A 22,937-nucleotide genomic window follows, 5' to 3' on the forward strand; every position below is an offset into this window, starting at 1 on the left:
AAGATAGATATGAGAAAATTCTATGACTAAATTGGAATGTCAAGAATAGTTCTGTTTGCATCAGTTCTACCTATTGTCTTATCTTTACATTTCTCTGGTTCAGACACCTGAAGACCTGAACTTATGTCAGTTCCTCTGTATGAGGTCTTTTTGCCCTCCAGGTCTGTTTGCTCCAGCTCCACATATGTGCACATATCCTCACTACCTATGGGTCATCAGGACCACTGCTAAAGAAGTGCATTTCTTTGCTGCTGGGGTGGTGCAGTTGATGAGCTGCCATTTTAATGTTTCATTTTTAACAACAACAAAAAAAAAGATATATGAGACATGTAGAGAAACAGGATGTATGGCCCATACGGAGGATAAAAAAGGAATCAACAGAAACTGTCCCTGCGGAAGTTACGGGGGACTTATTAGTTTAAAGATTTAAAAGCACCTATTTTTATTATAGCCAAATAGCTAATGGAAACCATGTCTAAAGAAGTAAAGGAAATTATAAAAATGAATCTCACCAAACATAAAATGTCAACAGAGATACAAATTTTAAAAGGAAACCAAATAGAAATTCTGAAGTTAAAAAGTACAATCACTGAGATGGGGGTGTAGCTTATTGGTAGTTCTTGCCTAGCATTTGTAAGGCCCGGAGTTTGACTCCCAGCATCACACACTCACATACAAAAGTATAATAACTGAAATAAAATATTCTGAATGTTTTTGACAACAAAATTGAGCTGGCAGAAGAAAGAATCTGCGAACTTAAAGGCAAGAATAATGAGGTTATCTAGACCAAAAAAGAGTGGATAATGTAATGTCTGCTTTAAAAGAAAATGCATGAGTTAGGCGCAGTGGCACACGCCTGTTATCCCAGTGGCTCAGAAGTCTGAGGCAAGAGGATTTTGAGTTCAAAGCCAGCCTCAGCAACTTGGCAAGGCCCTAAGCAACTCAGCAAGACCCTGTTTCTACATAAAATATAAAAAGGGCTGGGGATGTGGTTCAGTGGTTGAGTGCCCCTAGGCTCAGTCCCCAGGACAATGCATGAAACAATAATTATTAAACATTTTTGATGGGCTTATAATGTATAAAGATATATTTCTATGACAATAAATAGCACAGAGAAGGGAGGGAATAGAGTCGTATGGGAGCAGAGTTGTTGTATGGGATTTAAATTAAGTGTGTATTAATCCAAACCAGATTGTTTTAAGTGAAGATGTTAATTATAATCCCTATCAACCACTACAAATACAGCTCCAAAATTATAGTAAAAGAAATAAGAGAATTAAAATACAGCATAGAAAATACCTATTTAAGAGACTTAATTAGAAGATACTGTTATTATCTCTTTATTTTATAGATAAGGAAATAAACTTAGAAGTTATACTATTCAAGTACACAGTAGACTCAAACCAAACCTGTCACCAAAATTCCTCACAGTCTTCTTTTTTTTTCTTTTAGTCGTCAATAGACCTTTACTTTATTTATTTTTATGTGGTACTGAGAATTGAACCCAATGTCTCATACATGCTAGGCAAGCACTCTACCACTGAGCCACAACCCCAGCCCCCAATCTTACATAGTTTTATAGGAAAATTGGTAAAATTCTCTGGTAGAAATGGTTAAGTTTTATTATTCCATCGGTTCAGGTGTGTAAAGCTCAAGGTTAAGAGTCTTTGTAGAGGGGCTGGAGTTGTGGCTCAGGGGTAGAGTGCTCGCCTAGCACGTGTGAGGCCCTGGGTTCGGTCCTCAGCACCACATAAAAATAAAATAAAGGTCCTTGGCCCATTTTTTTAAAGAGTCTTTGTAGAGTGATACTGCTAGTAGGAGCTGGACTGGGATTTGAATGCAGGTGTGCGTGGTTCAGGTTTCCTCTTGGATGTGCTGCACTGGGGTTGCTGCCTCAGCATCATGTGGTTGTAGCACATTCAGACTGCCTGGCCATGAGCAGTACAGCGGATCTTTTGGCATCTGACTTCACTTGTGTGCCAGTAGACAACACAGACTTTAGAAAAGCAGTTTTGAATTTTTTCTTTGTTGACTTTGTAAGTCACAGACAGAGACTTTCCTATTTCCTTCCTCTTTCACAGAACTCTTATGTAGCTCAGAGATCTAAAACAAAACAACCAAGTATAAAATTAGGTGATGTGTTTTTAATTTTACTTTATATCGATTGACAAATTCAGCCACATGTTCAGATATTTACAGTAATGCAAAGCAGCCGTACTTGCTTTGATTTTTTTTGTTGTTGTTATTATTGTTGTTTTAATCTGTAAGAAGCTACTTTCTCTGCAGGTACAGCTTGGGATCTTCTGAGAAAGATAAACAAAAGCATACAGGCAATCAGTGTTTGCTTCCAACATCAGCAAAGGAGGACTGTAGAATTTCAAGACAGCTCACATTTATCATTTTGATATTTATTTCCTTGACTTTTACCAAAGACTATTTTAGAAATACTCATGGCTCTCAGAAAAGAAGTTTGTTTTTCTAGGCTGCATTAAGGAAATTCAGGAGATTTTAGCATAATGCTGACTAAAGACTTTATGACCTTTCTGAATTGAAAATAAGGAGGCCACTGTTCTCACATTAGGGGAAATTGCATCAAATGCTTAGAAAAAAAATTTCTCCAAATTTCTAACTCGTCATATTTTTTCTCTTCAAATAAGTTCCAGGGAATTTATACTTTCCTGTAAATTAAACGTTCAGTGAAACATCTTAGAATTCTAAGTTTTTCATTTGTCTTTAGACTATTTCCAATTTTTCTTACTATTTTGCATATTTACCATTATGGGTTTTGGTTCTAAACTCAACTGATTTTAGAAATAAAGCAGATAGAATGAGTAGAGGGTAGAGTTAAGGTGAATGGATAACAGGTGATGTGCAGCTAGCTAACTGAAAAGAGCATGGCTACTGAAGGCATTCAAATTCAGGTGTTTTGTTTTTCAAAAACACCATTGGACCATTAAATATATATTGCTGTTTACGGGTCCCATTGTTTCTCAGCCTAAATATTACAGAATTCTCCTTTTTTAAGAATTTGTATTAGGTAGTCAGTCACAAGTTTGGCGTTTTTTGTTTGTTTGTTTTGTACTAGGGATTGAACCCAGGGATGCTTAACCACTGTGCCACATCTCTGGTCCTTTTTTTTTAAAAAAAATATTTATTTATTTTTTAAAACAAGGTCTTACTAAGTTACTGAGTAGCTTACTAAGTTGCTGAGGCTGGCTTTGAAGTTGTGGTCCTCTAGCCTTAGCCTCTTGAACCAATGGAATTACAGATGTGCACCACTGTACCCAGTTTGACTGTTTTTTAAAATGTACATTTGGTTAAGTTACCTACCAAATTTTTCATATGGAAAACAACCAAGGAACTGATATTGTCAGGTTAGTTCAGTATTTGTATAAACCTTGAAAGAATGCTTTCAATTTCTGAGCATTTTTAAAAAGTTTTATGACTCTTTACACAGGTCTCTTTGAACTAAAATTTGTGCACATCTGCTCAATTTGAAATTGAACAAGTGTACTTTGAGAACATTCTTATGTCTTAGTTAAATGTTTAAATGCTAGACAAGACACAGATGCATCTTTACTATGCATGTCCTTATCAAACTTTTATAGTTGTGATACTTTTACATTTAGCATAAGCTTTAAATAGTTCTTCCTTCAAATTTATAAGAATAGATGCAGCTTTTGGATTACATTTTATTCATCTCTGACATAAAAAATTGTTGCCTTAAGGTATTAGATTCACTTAGATAAAGGAATATTGAAAAGCAAACTATTAATTTTATTTGCAATTATCTATGTGAATCAAGGGTTGTTGATTTTTTTCCTTTTAATACAACCAAAACATACAATTTAGATATGGTTGATATAAGCTACAGTTGTCATTCATTCATCTTTAGTGAGGATTCTTTTGATTGCAGGTAACAAAGACTCAACTCAAAGTAGCTTTAAAAATGGGAATGTGTTGGCTACTGTAAACAAATCACAGAAGAGCTTGCTTTAGGAACTACCCTATTCCAGGACACTGCCCAGATCTCTCTCTCTAGTCCCCCTTGCCATCTTTACTCTCAGATTTCTCATCACAGCTTTTCTTTATGAGTTGTTTTAATTCTCTCCTACACAAATATGAATAAATAACTACAAGGTGAGAATAGTCATGTGGTGTGAAAGATAGGCCATTTTGGACTTGTTGCGGCTTCTATCCCAGGATGCTCTAATTTAGATCAAGTGCCTGCCTGTGCCCAGTAACTGCAGGCAGAGAGCAGGGATATTAAGTTCTGCCTTGCATTACCAGCTTGGTCTTAGGAGCTTGCCCCTATGCTCAGGGAAGCAGAATCTGTTCTGGGAAGAAGGAAGCATGCAAAGTCATGTATCATGCCATGGGATTCTACATCAGATGCTATACTATAAAGTTTTGAAAACACTACATTAGACAGAATTTTGTGAGGTCAGTTACTTATGTGTCTTTTCCAAAATTTTGGTAATTATAACATCATTAGTCTTAAATTTTTAGTTATGAGGTTCTGTGTGGGTGCATTCTTCTTCAATCCTGTGAATTTTGATCCATGTGTTATTTGTAAAACAAATATTTATTGAGCACTACTAATATGTCAATCCCCATAATTAGCACAGAAGATGTAGTGATGAACAGACAGGCATGATATCTCTTCCATGTAGATCCCAAGGAAAGACAGACAAATATTATAAGCATGAGGTAACATGTTATGAAGCAGAAAGAGAAATACCTTCAGGAAAAAAAAAAAGCTAAGAAAGAGAAGAGAGATACCCAGAGTAGATAATGATCAAGTGAAGTTCTTCAAGATGAATTAGAGTGAGCCAGAAAGGGAGGGCTGAGGGTAATCAAGGCAGAGGAAAGCTTGTGTGAAAGCTCAGGGAGTATTGGTGGAGCTGAAAGATGTGTGTTGTACAGAAAGTGTAATGAGGAAAAGAATTAGAGAGTAATTAGGTGAGGAAGCAAAAGACATAAACCAAGTCAAATCATGTAGTCCATGATAAAGAATTTTTTAAAAGCATCCTAAATGTGATAGGTGGAGAGTGGACAGTGTTGAGCAGTCAAGTAAAATAAGTAGTTTCAAAACATCCTCCTGATTTTAGTGTGCAAATGGGTTAGTGAGAAGGGACAGCTGTGTGCAGAGCCACAGGAGATTGTTACAATGGTATAAATGAGAAGTAAGAAAAGGACTTTGAGGACTGTGGGGTTAGATCAGTAATAGAGTACAGGCTTTGGAAAGTATGAAATCCTATGTTTGATTTCTAGGCACTGCAGGAAAAAACAAAAAACTTTTTTTTTTAATTTCCAGTTTTTTATCACTTGGACCCATAGAGCTAGCACAAGACCTAGGCATAGTTGGTACTCAGTATTAAGGTCACAAGAACTATGTGTGTGTGTGTGTGTGTGTGTGTGTGTGTGTGTGTGTGTGTGTGTGTGTTTCACCTTAAAATGCATGTCACTCTTTTAAAAACTCATAATGCTTGTTTTATCATTTGCTGTATGTTAAAAAAAAAAAAGACTTCAGTGGTTCCTGCAAACACTTTATCGCTACCCACTACCAGCATTTCTAAGCCAAAACCTTTATGTCAGAAGTTAAATGTTTCTATTTTTTTTTAAAAAAAGTTTATAAAAAGCATGTCTTAAGGTAGGGATTTTATTCCAACTTAACACCAGCAGTTTCTGGTCATATTACATAACAACATGGATATTGTATTAAAGATATCTGTGCTGCTTGTATTTCAAGTGCTTGATGGTGCCATCTAGTGGTCTGATCACTTCAAAAGGTGAATATTTGCTATTTGGGGACAGAATTTTTTTTAAAAAATCAATTTTATAAAAAAAAGGTTAATGCAATAGACAAACATAAGATACCAATGGAATTTAATATAAAACCTTTGTTAAGTATTCTTATATGTATCACCAAAATACCTTCAGGAAAAAAAATAGCTAAGCAAGAATGTATCAAAATTTAAAGCCTTCATTTATCAAAAGTCACCAATCAAGAAAGTGAAAAGACAGCTTACAGAATGGGAGAAAATATTTGAAAATTACATATCTTGCAAGAGTCTAGTATCCAAAATATGTAAAGAATGCTTAAAATTCAACATCAAAAAGACAACCCAATTAAAAAATGAGTCAAGGACTTGAATAGACATTTCTCCAAAAGACATATATATGGCCAATAAGCACATCATTGCATTAGAGAAATACAAACCAAAGCCATAGTGAGATACCATTTCCCAACCACTAGAATGGTTTTCATAATTTAAAAAAAAAAATACCAAAACCAAAAAATAACAACTGTTGGCAAGAATTTGGAGAAATGGGAATCCTCATGGACTGGTGGACAGGTGTAGCCACTGTGAAAAATTGTTTTAACAGTTTCTCAAACAGAAAAATAGAGGATTACCCTGTAACCCAGCAATTCCATTCCTAGGTATATTCCTGGGAGAAATGGTGTCAGAGTTAAATGGAGAGATGAATCTCCAAAAGAAAAAAATAAGGTTTTATTTAGGAGTAATAAAAAAATAAGATTGCAGTCCAGGATACCTGTACACAGGCCAGGATGGCCTTTGATATGTCCAGAAAACAAAGGAAAGGTTAGTGGTTTCATTGGACAGAGGAAATCAATGAAAATGCAGACTTAATGGAGGCGATTTCGCTGGATTAGCCTGCCAGGGAAGTTCCTGGAACAGTCATTAGAAACCTAAGTGTTTCCCATGACCTCTGGACTCTGTTTTAGATATGAATGACAAGAACATTTTCATTTGTGTGCTCAATCTCCATACAGGTGCTCAAACAAATGTTCATAGCAGCATTATTCATAATAGTGGAAAGGGAATGAATTTTTATCATCTGAAGAAATGGATAAACAAAAGAGTACATCCATATGGTGGAGTATTATTTAGCTGTAAAAAGGAATGAAATATTATTACATTGATGGACCTTGAAACATTATGCCAAGTAACAGGATCCAGGCCAAATATTATATGATTTCATTTATGTGAACTGTCCAAAATAGTCATAGAGATAGAAAACAAAACAGAATCTGAGTCATTTTTTAAAAATACTTTTATTGTTTTTTCTCTGACCTTCCTTTGGAAAGTATATGCTAACTAAAATGGAGGAGATTTTTTATTGAGTAACTGCTCCAAGAGTTGTGCCTGGATTCTTTGCTTTTATTATTGTATTAAATGTCTGTGCCTCCTCTGACATAAAGTATCTAGAGAAATTGTAACAAGCAGATGAGTAAAGATCAGAAACCAGAAGTTTTTGTCTCCACGTCATGTTCTGTTTCACTTTCAGCTTTACCAGTGTTGAAATTTACCTTTTTAAAAATATGTTTTTTTAGTTGCAGATGGACACAATCATTTATTTATTTATTTATTTATTTATTTATTTATTTATTTATTTATTTATTTATTTAATGTGGTGCTGAGGAGCCACAAAACTAGCCCTTGGATTTTACCTTTTGTAGTTGCTTTTTTATTAGAGAGATTCAGCATTTCTCAAGTGATTGTTAACTGTTTATATTATTCTTACTCAACAGTCTATATCCTGTGCATTTATTATTAATAGATTTCAAACTGAACTTTCATACTTTTCTTGTAGACATAGAGGTATTATGTGTCAACTTTATCACAACTTTTTTTTTTGCTTTTATTTGCACCTCTATTCTAGGCTCTCCATGGCAATGTGTATGATCACCTCAAGGATTATTTAATAGCCTTCAGCCGGACTGAGCTAGAAACATGCCAAACTGTGCAGAACACATTCCAGTTTTTGTTAGAGAACTCCAGCAAGGTAAAGTACCTTCACTGCAGTGGGTGGTGTTAACCATTTCAGAATTCAACGTGTTTTTGCTACAAACAAAACAAAGAAACTAATGTAATACTAGAAGAATGCTTAAAGGACAACTGTCTGGAGACAGCATCCTTCTAACTCATCCACAGGGGAACAGAAACATCCTCCTACTTCAGATTGAATACTACAGTATCATGGTTTTTGACATATGCTGTCATTCTTCAACACTAGTCTTTTCATTTAAAAATACTGATCTGTCAACTTTGCTCACATGTCCCAATGTGTGTAGAAAAAATATATGTAATTTCTTTTCTTTAGGTTCTAATAGAGTTAATTTTTTTGTAGTGGAACTATTCTTTTGAAAGATTAATTATTCTTGTGATTAGTAAATGTTATATTCTTCCTAATAAATGAAATACATAGTAAATGTTTCCTGACTGAGTGCATACATTTATAAAAATGTATGTGTTTTGTAGCTGCTGCTTTAAAAGATCCTGTTCAATTCTCTTTTTTTGGCAGGGGAAGTGGGAACTGACTATATCTTTTAGAAACCATTTGTAAAGGGATCAGAGTATCCATCTTTGCATGACAGTATCCAAAGACGGGAAAGAAAAGGGGCACAAACTTTTTATCCTCCTTATGTATATATTCTTTTCAATATACCAGAGTTTTAATGATCTATTAGCAAAACATTAGAAATGCAAAGGTGATGGGGAAATATAAACATTACTACCCTGGTACTTTAAGTCTTGTCATATGTCTATTTTGTATATTCTTAACCCCCAGAATCCCCCCCCAAAAAAAAAAAAAAACAAAACAGAAGGATTCATATGTAAAAAGAAGGATGGATGGATAGATAGATAAAAGTGTGTGAAAGAAAATGAAGTAAAATATTAATTGCAGAATTACAATGGGTATCTAGGTGTTCATTATCTAATTCTTTTTATTTTACTATGTGCATATTTTAAATTTTTCACAAAAAAATGTTGAAAAAAAGTCTGTAAAAGCATCTTGGCCAGGCTAGGGATATAGCTTAGTGGGAGAATGCTTGCCTAGCATGTGTAAAGCTGTAGGGGCCAGGAAAAAAAATACTTTTTGGTCTTTTTAGTTGTACATGACAGTAAACTGTATTTTGACATATTATATATACATGGAGTATAACTTTCCATTCTTGTGATGTGGAGTTAACACTGGTCGCATATTCATGTATAGACATAGGAAAATTATGTCTAATTCATTCTACTGTCTTTCCTATTCTCATGCCCCCTCCCTTCCCTTCATTCCCCTTTATCTAATCCAATGAACAGCTATTCTCCCACCCACCCCATTGTGTGTTGCATTCACATATTAGAACATTCAGCCTTTGTTTTTTTGTGGTTGGCTTATTTCACTTAGTATGATAGTCTCCAGTTCCATCCATTTACTGGCAAATGCCATAATTTTATTCTTCTTTATGACTGAGTAATATTCATTGTGTGTGTGTGTGTGTGTGTGTGTGTGTGTGTGTGTGTGTGTGTGTATAATCACATTATCTTTATCCATTCATCTGTTGAAGGCACCTAAGTTGGTTCCATATCTTAGCTAATGTGAATTGAGCTGCTATAACCATTGATGGGGCCACATCACTATAGTATGCTGATTTTAAGTCCTTTAGGGATATGCAGAGGAGTGGGATAGGTGAGTCAAATGGTTGTTGCACTCCCAAGTTTTCTGAGCAATCTCCATACTGCTTTCCAGAGTGGTTGCACCAATTTGTAGTCTATGAGTATACCGTTTGCCCCACATCCTTGCCAACATTTATTGTTACTTATATTCTTGGTAATTGCCATTCTGACTGGAATGAGATGAAGTCTCAATGTAGTTTTAATTTGCGTTTTCTCAATTGCTAGAGATGTCGAACATTTTTTGTTCGACATCTCTAGCAATTATATTTGTTGATTGATTGTGTTTCTTCTGTGAAGTGTCTGTTCAGTTTCTTAGCCCATTTATTGATTTGTTTGTTTTTGTTTCTTTTTTCTTTTCTTTTCTTTTCTTTTTTCTTTCTTTCTTTTTTTTTGTTAAGTTTTTTGAGTCCTTTATATATCCTGGAGATTAATGCTCTATCTGAGGTGCAAATGGTAAAGATTTTCTCCAATTCTGTATGCTCTCTCTTCACATTCTTTATTGTTTCCTTTGCTGTGAAGAAGCTTTTTGGTTTGACAGCATCCCATTTAGTATTGATTTTATTTTTTGGGCTTTAGGAATCTTGTTGAGGAATTCGGTTCCTAACCCAGCATGATGGAGATTTGTGCCTGTTTTTCCTTCCAGTAGGCACAGGGTCTTGCCAAGGTCTTTGATCCATTTTGAGTTGAGTTTTATGCAGGGTGAGAGGTAGGTGTTTAATTTAATTTTGCTACATATGTATTTCTAGTTTTCCCAGGACCATTTGTTTTTGTTACTATAGGTCTGAGTATAATTTAGGTTCTGGTATTGTGATGCCTCCTGCTTCACTATCTTACCAAACTAAGGATTGCTTTGGCTATTCTGGGCCTCTTATTTTTCCAAATGAATTTCATGTCTGCTTTTTCTATTTCTATGAAGAATGTCATTGGAATTGTAATAGGAATTGCATTAAAATATGATTCTGCATCTGTATACGGGGTAAAAATGGGAGTTCATAACCCACTTGAATCAAATGTATGAAATATGGTATGTCAAGAGCTTTGTAATGTTTTGAACAACCAATAATAAAAATAAGGAATTGCATTAAATCTTATAGCACTTTTGGTATGGCTATTTTGACAGTATTTATTCTGCCTATCCAAGAACATGGGCGATCTTTCCATTTTCTAAGTCTTAAAGGAAGCATCATAACTTAATTCCTTCTATGTAGTGCTTAGTTTCTGACCATTTACCAAATCCTTTTTATTCATTGGTCCATTCAGGTTTTCTGCTTCTTTTTCAATACATTTTGGTAACCTGCATTTTCTAAACAGTTGTCTATTTCAGTTGTTACCAGACTTGATGGCATAAGTTTCTCATATGCTTTTTTGCTTCTGGTTATTTCTCTTTTTATTTCAAATATTGCCTTGCTTTCTTTTTTTGATCTAACATACCAGTCCTTTATTCATCTTTGCCAGAACCAGCTTTTGTTCTGCTTCCCAATGCTATGTCCCTAAGTTTTACCTTTATCTACATTATTTCTTTTTTTAAAGTTTATGTTCTTGTCTTTCTCAAGCTTATTTTCCTATTTAGGACCTTTATTTTCAGTATTTCTGTTTTCAAGTAAACCCATTTAAGGCTAAAAAATTTCTCCCTCTGTGATATGTAGGGCTTTTTTTGTTATTTCTATATTAACCCATGAATTATTTAGAAGTGAATTTTACAGTTTGCATTCAGTGCAACTATATGGTAAGGTGACATTTTTCATTTCTAATTTTATTGGAAAACATTTTTTATTCATATTTTTATTCTATCCTTTTAAACTTTTTTGAAATTTCTTTTTCCAAGAAAAAGTTAGCTTGGGTACAGTACTGGTAGTTTAGAAAACATGGTTATAACAAGTCGCTAATATTGTACACACACCTAATTTCCTAGGATTTTCTTTAGCACATCTACATCTCATACTGTGAAACCCATGTCATTGGTATTAACATGCTCATCTGATGGAGAGGAACACAGACTCAGGTAGTTTATATGACTTGCCCAGGGTCACATGCACATAGTGCTCTATGTACTTTTCTACTGTGTTATACTATGCTATATTATTCCTATAGTTTGTTACTTTAATTTAAAATATATTAAGAATTTATGAATTAGTTTGGATATATAAAGAGATAAGCTTTCATTTTGTGCCTTCCCTAATGTGAGTGTTTTGTTCCCCAGGGATGAGCAATTAATGAGATGCTCTTACGTTTATGGTGAAAGTGGTGGGAATAAAATTTTAACAAGAATGATATATCCGGGAGAGGCTCCCTTTTGTTCCAAGTGAGAAAAGCTTTCACCTACAAGTTTTATGCCTTGTGCTTTTCTTTTATAAAGAGCTTGTTACATGACTCTTGTCAAACTGCTGAAGGCAACTAGGTGATTTGATAACCTACTGGGAAGTTTGAAAGTCTTTAGGTTTTTTTACTGTACATCATTATTACTCTGTCTTCTGAGGTAAAAATCTATTTTTCTAACATGTCTAAAATGTAACATATTCCCAAAGATATTTGGGGGGTAATTCATACTGACATAAAACACTATAATTGTTAAGGTGCTGTCTATATCTTTCATCCTCTAAATGAAAACAGCTGGGTCTAGGAGCTTTTATTAAATTTTAATTATTTATGAAGCTTGCTTTTCTCCTTAATATTTTATGAAATGCTTTGTATGTAACTGAAGCAGATGTTATCATAGATTATTTTCTCTGGGATCATAACTCTAAAACTAGCTCTACTGGCCCTAATAGTTTATGTGTGATTGTTTTCTGTCTATATAAAGAACTCCTACTGATGAATAACATAGCTCTTTGAACAAGTCATAAAATAACAATGTTATTCTGTATTTCTTTTGAAAGTTAAATTCTCTAATATTACCAATCTTAATACCTTAAAGATTAACCAAAAAAGTAAATTTAATAAAATAAGGTGAAAATCACTTGATCACTTTAGTAGACACAGAAAAAAATTTAAGAAAATTCAACCCCCTTTAATGGGTTGAAAAACTCAGCAAATTAGAAATAGAAGGGAACTTCCACACCTTGATAGTTTTTGTGGAAAACCAGATTTAATATCATACTCAATGATAAAAGACTGAAAGGGTTTCCACCCTAAAATCAGGAACAAAATGAGGATGCCTGCTTTCACTCCTGCTATCCACCTTTGTACTAGAAGTCCTAGCTAGAGCAGTTAGGTAAGGAAAAGGAAAAGAAGAATTAAAATGACCTCTGCTTTCAGATGACATGATTATATGTAGAAAACTATAGAATTCGTGTAATTACTACTATAGTTAATAAAATAATTGAGCAAAGTTTGATCTTGTGGGTACAGAATCAAACACAATAACCCATTGTGTTTCTACACTCTATTAATGATAATTCTTTTCCAAAAAGAAAATTAAGAAAACAATTGCAGTTTTAATAGTATCCAAAGAATAAAATACACAGGAAACAAAATTTTTTTAAAAGAGAGAGAGAGAGAGGATTTTTTTAAAAAAATATTTTAGTTTTTCGCAGACACAACATCTTTGTTTGTATGTGGTACTGAGGATCAAACCCAGGCAGCACGCATGCCAGGTGAGTGAGCTACCGCTTGAGCCACATCCCAAGCCCAGGAAAAAATTTTTTGACCAAAGACATTGAAGAGTAAAAACTATAAAACACTGCAGAAAAAAAGAACTGAATAATTGGATTATAATAAATGTTTGTGGATTTGAGGCTTTCATATCGATAATTTTTAATATCTTCCAAAAATGATCTACAGATTTAATGCAATCCTGTCAAAATTCCAGTGACCTGTTCTGCAGAAATGGAAAAGGCACTCTTGAAATTTACATGGAACTGTAAGGAACTTTAAATAACCAAAGCAACATTCAAAAGGATAAACAGTTGGAGGACTCACACTTCGAAATTTCAAAACATACTACAAGTAGAGTGTGGTAGAAGCATAAAGATGGGCATATAAATTAATGAAATAAAATTGATATTCTAGAAATAAACACATGTATCTGTAGACAATTGATTTTTCCACAAGGGTATTATGACAATTCAAAGACAAAAGAATAATATCTTCAACAAAAGTTCTGGGACAAGTGCAAAAGAACAGAGTTGAAATAAGTCGAACCTCTGCTGCACAAAAATTAGCTCAAAGTGTATCAGTGATCTAACTATAGGAGAAAATATAAAAGTAAGTCTTTATTACTTTGGATTTAATAGTGTATTCTTAGATTTGACATCAAAAGCATAATAAGACTAAAAATAGGGCTAGGAATACAGCTCAGTGATGGAGCACTTGCCTAGCATGTGCAAGGCCCTGAGTTTGATCCCCCAACATGGAAGAAAGGAAGGGAGGGAGGGAGGGAGGGAGGAAGGGGAAAGAAAGGAAAAGGAAAGAAAGAAAGACGGGCGGGCTGGAGTTATAGCTCAGTGGTAGAGCACTTGTCTAGCATGCGTGAGGCTAGACACTGGGTTTAATTATCAACCACATATAAATAAAGAAAGGTCCATCAACAGCTAAAAACATTTTAGAAGAACAAAAAAAGAGAAATTAAAAAAAAGAAAAAAATCAGATAATTGTACTTATCAAATTAAAAACTCTTAACACATCAAAGGACACTATTCAGGAATGTTTTTTTTTTTAAAAAGACCCAAAGATGGAAGAAATGTTTGCACATCTGATATTTAAATTTATCTGTTCAGGATTTTATAAACAGATTTATATAAAGGATTCTTACAACTCAACAACAAAATAACAATTCTTAAAATGGGCAAAAGAACTGGGGCTGGAGTTGTGGCTCGGTGGTAGAGCATTGCCTAGCATGTGTGAGGCCCTGGGTTCGATTCTCAGCACCGAATTTAAATAAATGAATAAAATAAAGATCCATCAACATCTAAAAAATGTTTTTAAAAAAATGGGCAAAAGACTTGAGAAGACATTTCCTCTGAGAAGATGTACAGGCAATAAGCACATGAAAAAACGTTCAGCAATTGTTGGTCATTATGAACACACAAATTAAAACCACAGTGAGATATCATTTTCTGCCCACTAGGATGGCTTTAATAATTTTTTTAAAAAGTTAAACACATAGTTACCATATGACTCAACTTCTGCTCCTAGGAATACACTTAAGAATATTGAAAACTTAAAGTATTAAAACAAAAAAATTGTACATGAGTGTTCACAGTAGCATTATTTATAATAGTCAAACAGTAGAAACAACTCAAATGTTTATCAACTAGTAGTTGAGTAAGTAAAATATGGCATGGTATATCCATGCAGTGAAATATTCTTTGCCCATAAAAAGGAATGAACTACTAATAAAACAAACAGCATGCATGTTACAGGAAAAAAAAAACATAAAAAATATAAGATGATATTGTTATTGGCTGAATTGTGGCCCTCGGAAATTTCATGTTGAAATCCTAACCCCTAGTACCTCATAGTATGACCATATTTGAAGATAGACTTTTAAAGATATAATTAAAATAAGGTCATTTGGGTGGGTCTAATCCAGTATGACTAATGTCCTTATAAGAAGTTGAGAATTATAGACATTAAACAGGCACAGAGAGACCATATGAAGATACCAAAAGAAGGTGGCAGCTCTAAGCCATAGAGAATGGCCCACAGTAAAAACCAACCCTGCCAGTATCTTGATCTTGAACGTCTTTCCTCTTGACCTCTAAAGAAATCTGTTTCTGATATTTAAGCTCCCCAGTCTGTTGTACTTTGTTGTGGCAGCCCTAACTACTTAATGCAGATGCTTTCCTTGTTAATAATCAAGGAAAGACTGGGATTGTGGCTCAGCGGTAGTGCACTTGCCTAGCACATTCGAGGCCCTGGGTTCAATCCTCAGCACCACATAAAAATAAACAAAATAAAAGTATTGTGTACAACTATTTTCCTTTTTTTTTCTTTTTTTTATTGTTGGTTGTTCAAAACATTACATAGTTCTTGATATATCATATTTCACACTTTGATTCAAGTGGGTTATGAACTCCCATTTTTACCCCGTATACAAATTGCAGAATCACATCAGTTACACTTCCATTGATTTATATATTGCCATACTAGGGTCTGTTGTATTCTGCTGCCTTTCCTATCCTTTACTATCCCCCTCCTCTCCCCTCCCCTCCCCTCTTCTCTCTCTACCCACTCTACTGCAGTTCATATCTCCCCCTTGTATTATTTTTCCCTTTCCCCTCGCTACCTCTTGTATGTAATTTTGTATAACCCTGAGGGTCTCCTTCCATTTCCATGCAATTTCCCTTCTCCCTCCCTTTCCCTCCCACCTCTCGTCCCTGTTTAATATTAATCTTCTTCTCATGCTCTTCGTCCCTACTCTGTTCTTAGTTACTCTCCTTATATCAAAGAAGACATTTGGCATTTGTTTTTTAGGGATTGGCTGGCTTCACTTAGCATAATCTGCTCTAATGCCATCCATTTCCCTCCAAATTCTATGATTTTGTCATTTATTAATGCAGAGTAATACTCCATTGTGTATAAATGCCACATTTTTTTTATCCATTCGTCTATTGAAGGGCATCTAGGTTGGTTCCACAGTCTTGCTATTGTGAATTGTGCTGCTATGAACATCGATGTAGCAGTGTCCCTGTAGCATGCTCTATTTAGGTCTTTAGGGAATAGACCGAGAAGGGGAATAGCTGGGTCAAATGGTGGTTCCATTCCCAGCTTTCCAAGAAATCTCCATACTGCTTTCCAGATTGGCTGCACCAATTTGCAGTCCCACCAACAATGAACAAGTGTACCCTTTTCCCCACATCCTCGCCAGCACTTGTTGTTGTTTGACTTCATAATGGCTGCCAATCTTACTGGAGTGAGATGGTATCTTAGGGTGGTTTTGATTTGCATTTCTCTGACTGCTAGGGATGGTGAGCATTTTTTCATGTACTTGTTGATTGATTGTATGTCCTCCTCTGAGAAGTGTCTGTTCATGTCTTTGGCCCATTTGTTGATTGGGTTATTTGTTATCTTGTTGTCTAATTTTTTGAGTTCTTTGTATACTCTGGATATTAGGGCTCTATCTGAAGTGTGAGGAGTAAAGATTTGTTTCCAGGATGTAGGCTCCCTATTTACCTCTCTTATTGTTTCTTTTGCTGAGAAAAAACTTTTTAGTTTGAGTAAGACCCATTTGTTGATTCTAGTTATTAACTCTTGTGCTATGGGTGTCCTATTGAGGAATTTGGAGCCCGACCCCACAGTATGTAGATCGTAGCCGACTTTTTCTTCTATCGGACGCCATGTGTCTGATTTGATATCAAGCTCCTTGATCCATTTTGAGTTAACTTTTGTGCATGGCAAGAGAAAGGGATTCAGTTTCATTTTGTTGCATATGGATTTCCAGTTTTCCCAGCACCATTTGTTGAAGATGCTATCCTTCCTCCATTGCATGCTTTTAGCCCCTTTATCAAATATAAGATAGTTGTAGTTTTGTGGATTGGTTTCTGTGTCCTCTATTCTGTACCATTGGTCCACCCGCCTGTTTTGGTACCAGTACCATGCTGTTTTTGTTACTATTGCTCTGTAGTATAGTTTGAAGTCTGGTATCGCTATACCGCCTGATTCACCCTTCCTGCTTAGCATTGTTTTTGCTATTCTGGGTCTTTTATTTTTCCATATGAATTTCATGATTGCTTTCTCTATTTCTATAAGAAATGCCATTGGGATTTTGATTGGCATTGCATTAAACCTATAGAGAACTTTTGGTAATAAAGTCATTTTGATGATGTTAGTTCTGCCTATCCATGAACAGGGTATATTTTTCCATCTTCTAAGATGTTCTTCTATCTCTCTCTTTAGGGTTTTGTAGTTTTCATTGTATAAGTCTTTCACCTGTTTTGTTAGGTTGATTCCTAAGTATTTTATTTTTGGGGGGGATATTGTGAATGGAGTGGTTGTCCTCATTTCCATTTCAGAGGATTTGTCACTGATATACAGGAATGCCTTTGATTTATACGTCTTGATTTTATATCCTGCCACTTTGCTGAATTCATTTATTAGCTCTAATAGTTTCTTTGTAGACCCTTTTGGGTGTGCTAGGTATAGAATCATGTCATCTGCAAATAGTGATAATTTAAGTTCTTCTTTTCCTATTTTTATGCCTTTAATTTCTTTCGTCTGTCTAATTGCTCTGGCCAGTGTTTCGAGAACTATGTTGAACAGAAGTGGTGAGAGAGGGCATCCCTGTCTTGTTCCAGATTTTAGAGGGAATGCCTTCAATTTTTCTCCATTCAGAATGATGCTAGCCTGAGGCTTAGCATAGATTGCTTTTACAATGTTGAGATAAGTTCCTGTTATCCCTAGTTTTTCTAGCGTTTTGAACATAAAGGGATGCTGTACTTTGTCGAATGCTTTTTCTGCATCTATCGAGATGATCATATGGTTCTTATTTTTAAGTCTATTGATGTGGTGAATAACATTAATTGATTTCCGTATATTGAACCAGCCTTGCATCCCAGGGATGAATCCTACTTGATCATGGTGCACAATTTTTTTGATATGTTTTTGAATCCGATTTGCCAGAATTTTATTGAGGATTTTTGCATCTAGGTTCATTAGAGATATTGGTCTGTAGTTTTCTTTCTTTGAAGTGTCTTTGTCTGGTTTAGGAATCAGGGTGATGTTGGCCTCGTAGAATGAATTTGGAAGTTCTCCCTCTTTTTCTATTTCCTGAAATAGCTTGAAAAGTATTGGTATTAGTTCCTCTTTAAAGGTTTTTGTAAAACTCTGCTGTATACCCATCCGGTCCTGGGCTTTTCTTAGTTGGTAGTCTTTTGATGGTTTCTTCTATTTCCTCAACTGATATTGGTCTGTTTAGGTTGTCTATATCCTCCTGCCTTAATCTGGGCAGGTCATATGACTTAAGAAATTTATCGATGCCTTCACTATCTTCTATTTTATTGGAGTATAAGGATTCAAAATAGTTTCTGATTATCTTCTGTATTTCTGAAGTGTCTGTTGTGATATTGCCTTTTTCATCCCGTATGCTAGTAATTTGATTTCTCTCTCTTCTTCTCTTCGTTAGCATGGTAAGGGTCTGTCGATTTTATTTATTTTTTCAAAGAACCAACTTTTAGTTTTGTCAATCTTTTCAATTGTTTCTTTTGTTTCGATTTCATTAATTTCAGCTCTGATTTTAATAATTTCTTGCCTTCTACTTCTTTTGCTGTTGTTTTGCTCTTCTTTTTCTAGGATTTTGAGATGGAGTATGAGATCATTTATTTGTTGGTTTTTTTCTTTTTTTAAGGAATGAACTCCAAGCAATGAATTTTCCTCTTAGAACTGTTTTTAATGTGTCCCATAGATTCCGATATGTTGTGTCTGTGCTTTCATTTATCTCTAAGAGTTTTTTAATTTCCTCCTTGATGTCTTCTATAACCCATTGATCATTTAGTAACCAATTGTTCATTCTCCAAGTGATGCATGTTTTTTCCTTCCTTCTTTTATCATTGATTTTCAGTTTCATTCCATTATGATCAGATAAGATGCATGGTATTATCTCCACTCCTTTATATTGTCTAAGAGTTGCCCTGTGACATAATATATGATCTATTTTTGAGAAGGATCCATGTGCTGCTGAGAAAAAAAGTGTAACTGCTTGATGTTGGGTGGTATATTCTATATATATATCAATTAAGTCTAGGTTATTAATTGTGTTATTGAGTTCTATAGTTTTTTCATTCAACTTTTGTTTGGAAGATCTGTCTAGTGGTGAGAGAGGTGTGTTGAAGTCTCCCATGATTATTGAATGTTGGTCTATTAGACTCTTAAACTTGAGAAGAGTTTGTTTGATGAACATAGCTGCACCATTGTTTGGGGCATATATATTTATGATAGTTATGTCTTGTTGGTTTATGGTTCCCTTGAGAAGTATGTAGTGTCCCTCTTTATCCCTTTTGATTAACTTTGGCTTGAAATCTATTTTATTTGATATGAGTATGGACACTCCTGCTTGTTTCCGAAGTCTATATGAGTGAATGATTTTTCCCAACCTTTCACCTTCAGTCTATGTATGTCTTTTCCTATCAAATGCGTCTCCTGTAGGCAGCATATTGTTGGGTCTTGTTTTGTGATCCATTCTACTAGCCTGTGTCTCTTGATTGGTGAGTTTAAGCCATTAACATTTAGGGTTATTATTGAGATATGGGTTGTTCTTCCAGCCATATTTGTTTATTTATGTTACTAAACATGGTTTGTTTTCCTTTTTGATTATTTTCCCCCCCTTTACTGTCCTACCTCCCACTGTTGGTTTTCATTGTTATTTTCCATTTCCTCTTCCTGTAATGTTTTGCCAAGGATGTTTTGAAGACATGGTTTTCTAGCTGCAAATTCTTTTAACTTTTGTTTATCGTGGAAGGTTTTAATTTCATCTTCCATCCTGAAGCTTAATTTCGCTGGATACATGATTCTTGGTTGGAACCCATTTTCTTTCAGTTTTTGAAATATGTTATACCAGGATCTTCTAGCTTTCAGAGTCTGTATTGAAAGATCAGCTGTTATCCTGATTGGTTTACCCCTAAATGTAATCTGCTTCCTTTCTCTTGTAGCTTTTAAAATTCTCTCCTTATTCTTTATGTTGGGCATCTTCATTATAATGTGTCTAGGTGTGGATCTCTTATGGTTTTGCACATTCAGCATCCTGTATGCTTCTAGGATTTGGGATTCTGTCTCATTCTTCAAGTCTGGGAAGTTTTCTCTTATTATTTCATTGAATAGGTGGCTCGTTCCTTTGGTTTGGACCTCTATACATTCCTGTATCCCAATGACTCTTAAGTTTGGTCTCTTTATATTATCCCATATTTCTTGGATGTTCTGCTCATGGTTTCTTAACAGTTTTGCTGAGCTGTCTATGTTCTTTTCAAGTTGAAATACTTTGTCTTCATTGTCTGATGTTCTATCTTCTAAGTGTTCTACTCTGCTGGTAGTATTCTCAATTGAGTTTTTAAGTTGGTTTATTGCTTCCTGCATTTCTAGGATTTCTGTTTGTTTGTTTTTTATTACCTCTATCTCCCTGTATAGTTGATCTTTTGCTTCTTGGATTTTTTTATGTAATACATTGTCGAAGTGGTCAAAGTGATCTTTCATTGTCTGATTTTGCTGTCTAATGTCTTCCTTGAGACTCCAGATCATCTGCAGCATGTATATCCTGAATTCTTTATCTGACATTCCATCTGCTGCAGCTATTACCTCTTCTAAAGTTGAGTTCACCTGCATTGCTTGTGGTCCTTTCTTTCCTTGTCTTTTCATATTGCTCGTGTTTCTTTCTGCTTAGTGAAACTGTTGTGTTTTTGAAATTTTCCCCCTATATATTTATATTGCTCTTGTATAGTTGAAAAGTCTCCCTTGCAGGGGCGGGTGGCAGCTCTGCTCCTCCTCCAATTGGGGTGATCTGTCTACCACACTGGTGGGCCGCTGAGACTGTTCTGCCGGTCGGTCGCAGGTCTGCCTACCTTGGAGGCGCGGGCAGCGGCTCTGCTCTGCCCTTCCTCCAATTGGTGTGACGTGTCTACCACGTCCGTGAACCCCTGGGCCTGTTCTGTCAGTTAGTCGCGGATCTGACTACCTTGCAGGCGCGGGCGGCGGCTCTGCTCTGCCCCTTCTCCAATTGGGTTGTCGTGACTACCACGCCGGCAGGTCGCTGGGCCTGTTCTGGGCGCGGGTGGCGGCTCTGCTCTGCCCCTCCCCCAAGTGGTGTGACGTGTCTACCACGCCGGTAGGCCACTGGGCCTGTTCCGCCAGTCTGTCACAGGCCTGCCTATCATGCAGGCTCGGGTGGAGGATCTGCTCTGCCCCTACTCCAATTGGGGTGTCTTGACTACTACGCCGGCAGGTCGCTGGACCTGTTCTGGGCGCGGGTGGTGGCTCTGCTCTCTCCCTGCTCCAATTGGGTTGACGTGACTACGATGCTGTCGGGCCGCTGGGCCTGCTCCGACCGCGGGAGAAGGCTCTGCTCTGCCCCTACTCCAATTGGGATGACGGGTGACGTGTCTACCACACCAGCAGGCCGCTGGGCCTGATCCGCCGGTCGGACGCAGGTCTGCCTACCTTGCGGACTCGGGAGACAGCTCTGCTCTGCCCCTCCTCCAATTTGTGTGACGTGTCTACCACACCAGTAGACCGCTGGGCCTGTTCCGCCGGTCGCAAGTCTGTCTACCTTGCAGGCTCGGGCGGCGGCTCTGCTCTGCCCCTACTCCAAATGGAGTGATGTGACTGCCATGCTGGCGGGCCGCTGGGCCTGATCCGGGCTACAACTATTTTTAAAAAATAATAATAATCAAGGAAATGAAAATTAAAATCATCATGAGATTCCATTTAACCTGTCAAAAATAAATGTAGACAAGAATGAATCTTAGCAAGACTATGTATTAACAGAAACATGCTGCAATTTGGAAGACCCAATTTGAAGATATTTGGGCACAAGGGAGTCTTGTGGTGATGGTTCAGTTTAGCATCTGGACTATGGTTTGTGGTTATATGAAGCTACACATGTGCATAGAGCCATATAAATGAACATACCCAAAGAAGTAAGTGTATAATTGGTGGAATCTAATAACCTTTATGGCGTATACCAATGTCAATTTTCTAGCTTTTTATTGTGTGATAGCTATGCAGGATGCTGACATTAAGAAGTACACAGGAGGGCTGGGGATGTGGCTCAAGTGGTAATTCGCTCGCCTGGCATGCTCGGGGCGCTGGGTTCGATCCTCAGCACCACATAAAATAAAATAAAGATGTTGTGTCCACTGAAAACTGAAAAATAAATAAAAAAAGAGAGAAAGAGAAAGATCTTAAGAAGTGCACAGGACTCCTTTGCAACTTTTTTCCATTTCCTTTACTAGAAATCTGAAATCTTAAGTGTCAGCAAGCTGTACTTCCTCCAAAAGCTTTAAGGGAAAAACAATTCCTTACCTCATTGGGTGTCTGTGGCCACCTCACTCCACTCTCTGCCTCAGTGGTCACATTGCCTTCTCCTTTTGTCTGTGTAATTTTCTTAATATCTTTTGTTTTTTGAGAGAGAGAGAATTTTTTAATATTTATTTTTTAGTTTTCAATAGACACAGCATCTTTATTTTATTTTTATATGGTGCTGAGGATCAAACCCAGCACCCCGCGCATGCCAGGCGAGCGTGCTACCGCTTGAGCCACATCCCCAGCCCTCTTAATGTCTTATCATTGGATTTAGGGCCCACCTAGGTAATCCAGCATGTTTTTATCTCAGAATCCTTAATTACATCTGCCAAAACACTTTTTCAAAAGGAGGTAACATCCATAGATTTCAGGGATTAAGACATGGGCATATCTTTTGGGAAGTTACCTTCAGCCCACTATAAATGTTAATATCATAAAAAGAGGCAAGTCAGGGCAAACCTTCTCATGAAAGTAAAGCCTACCTTGACAAAACAAACAGAAACAAACCAGATCCAA

The 22,937-nt window shown here is 36.1% G+C and overlaps 1 pseudogene; it reads left to right on the forward strand.

The window, feature by feature from the left end:
• Positions 1-22,937, forward strand: part of LOC143387856 (F-BAR and double SH3 domains protein 2-like) — a 142,660-nt pseudogene that overhangs the window by 48,439 nt on the left and 71,284 nt on the right.

The sequence above is a fragment of the Callospermophilus lateralis genome, unplaced genomic scaffold (genome assembly GCF_048772815.1).
Source record: "Callospermophilus lateralis isolate mCalLat2 unplaced genomic scaffold, mCalLat2.hap1 Scaffold_1583, whole genome shotgun sequence".
NCBI classification, from domain to species: domain Eukaryota; kingdom Metazoa; phylum Chordata; class Mammalia; order Rodentia; family Sciuridae; genus Callospermophilus; species Callospermophilus lateralis.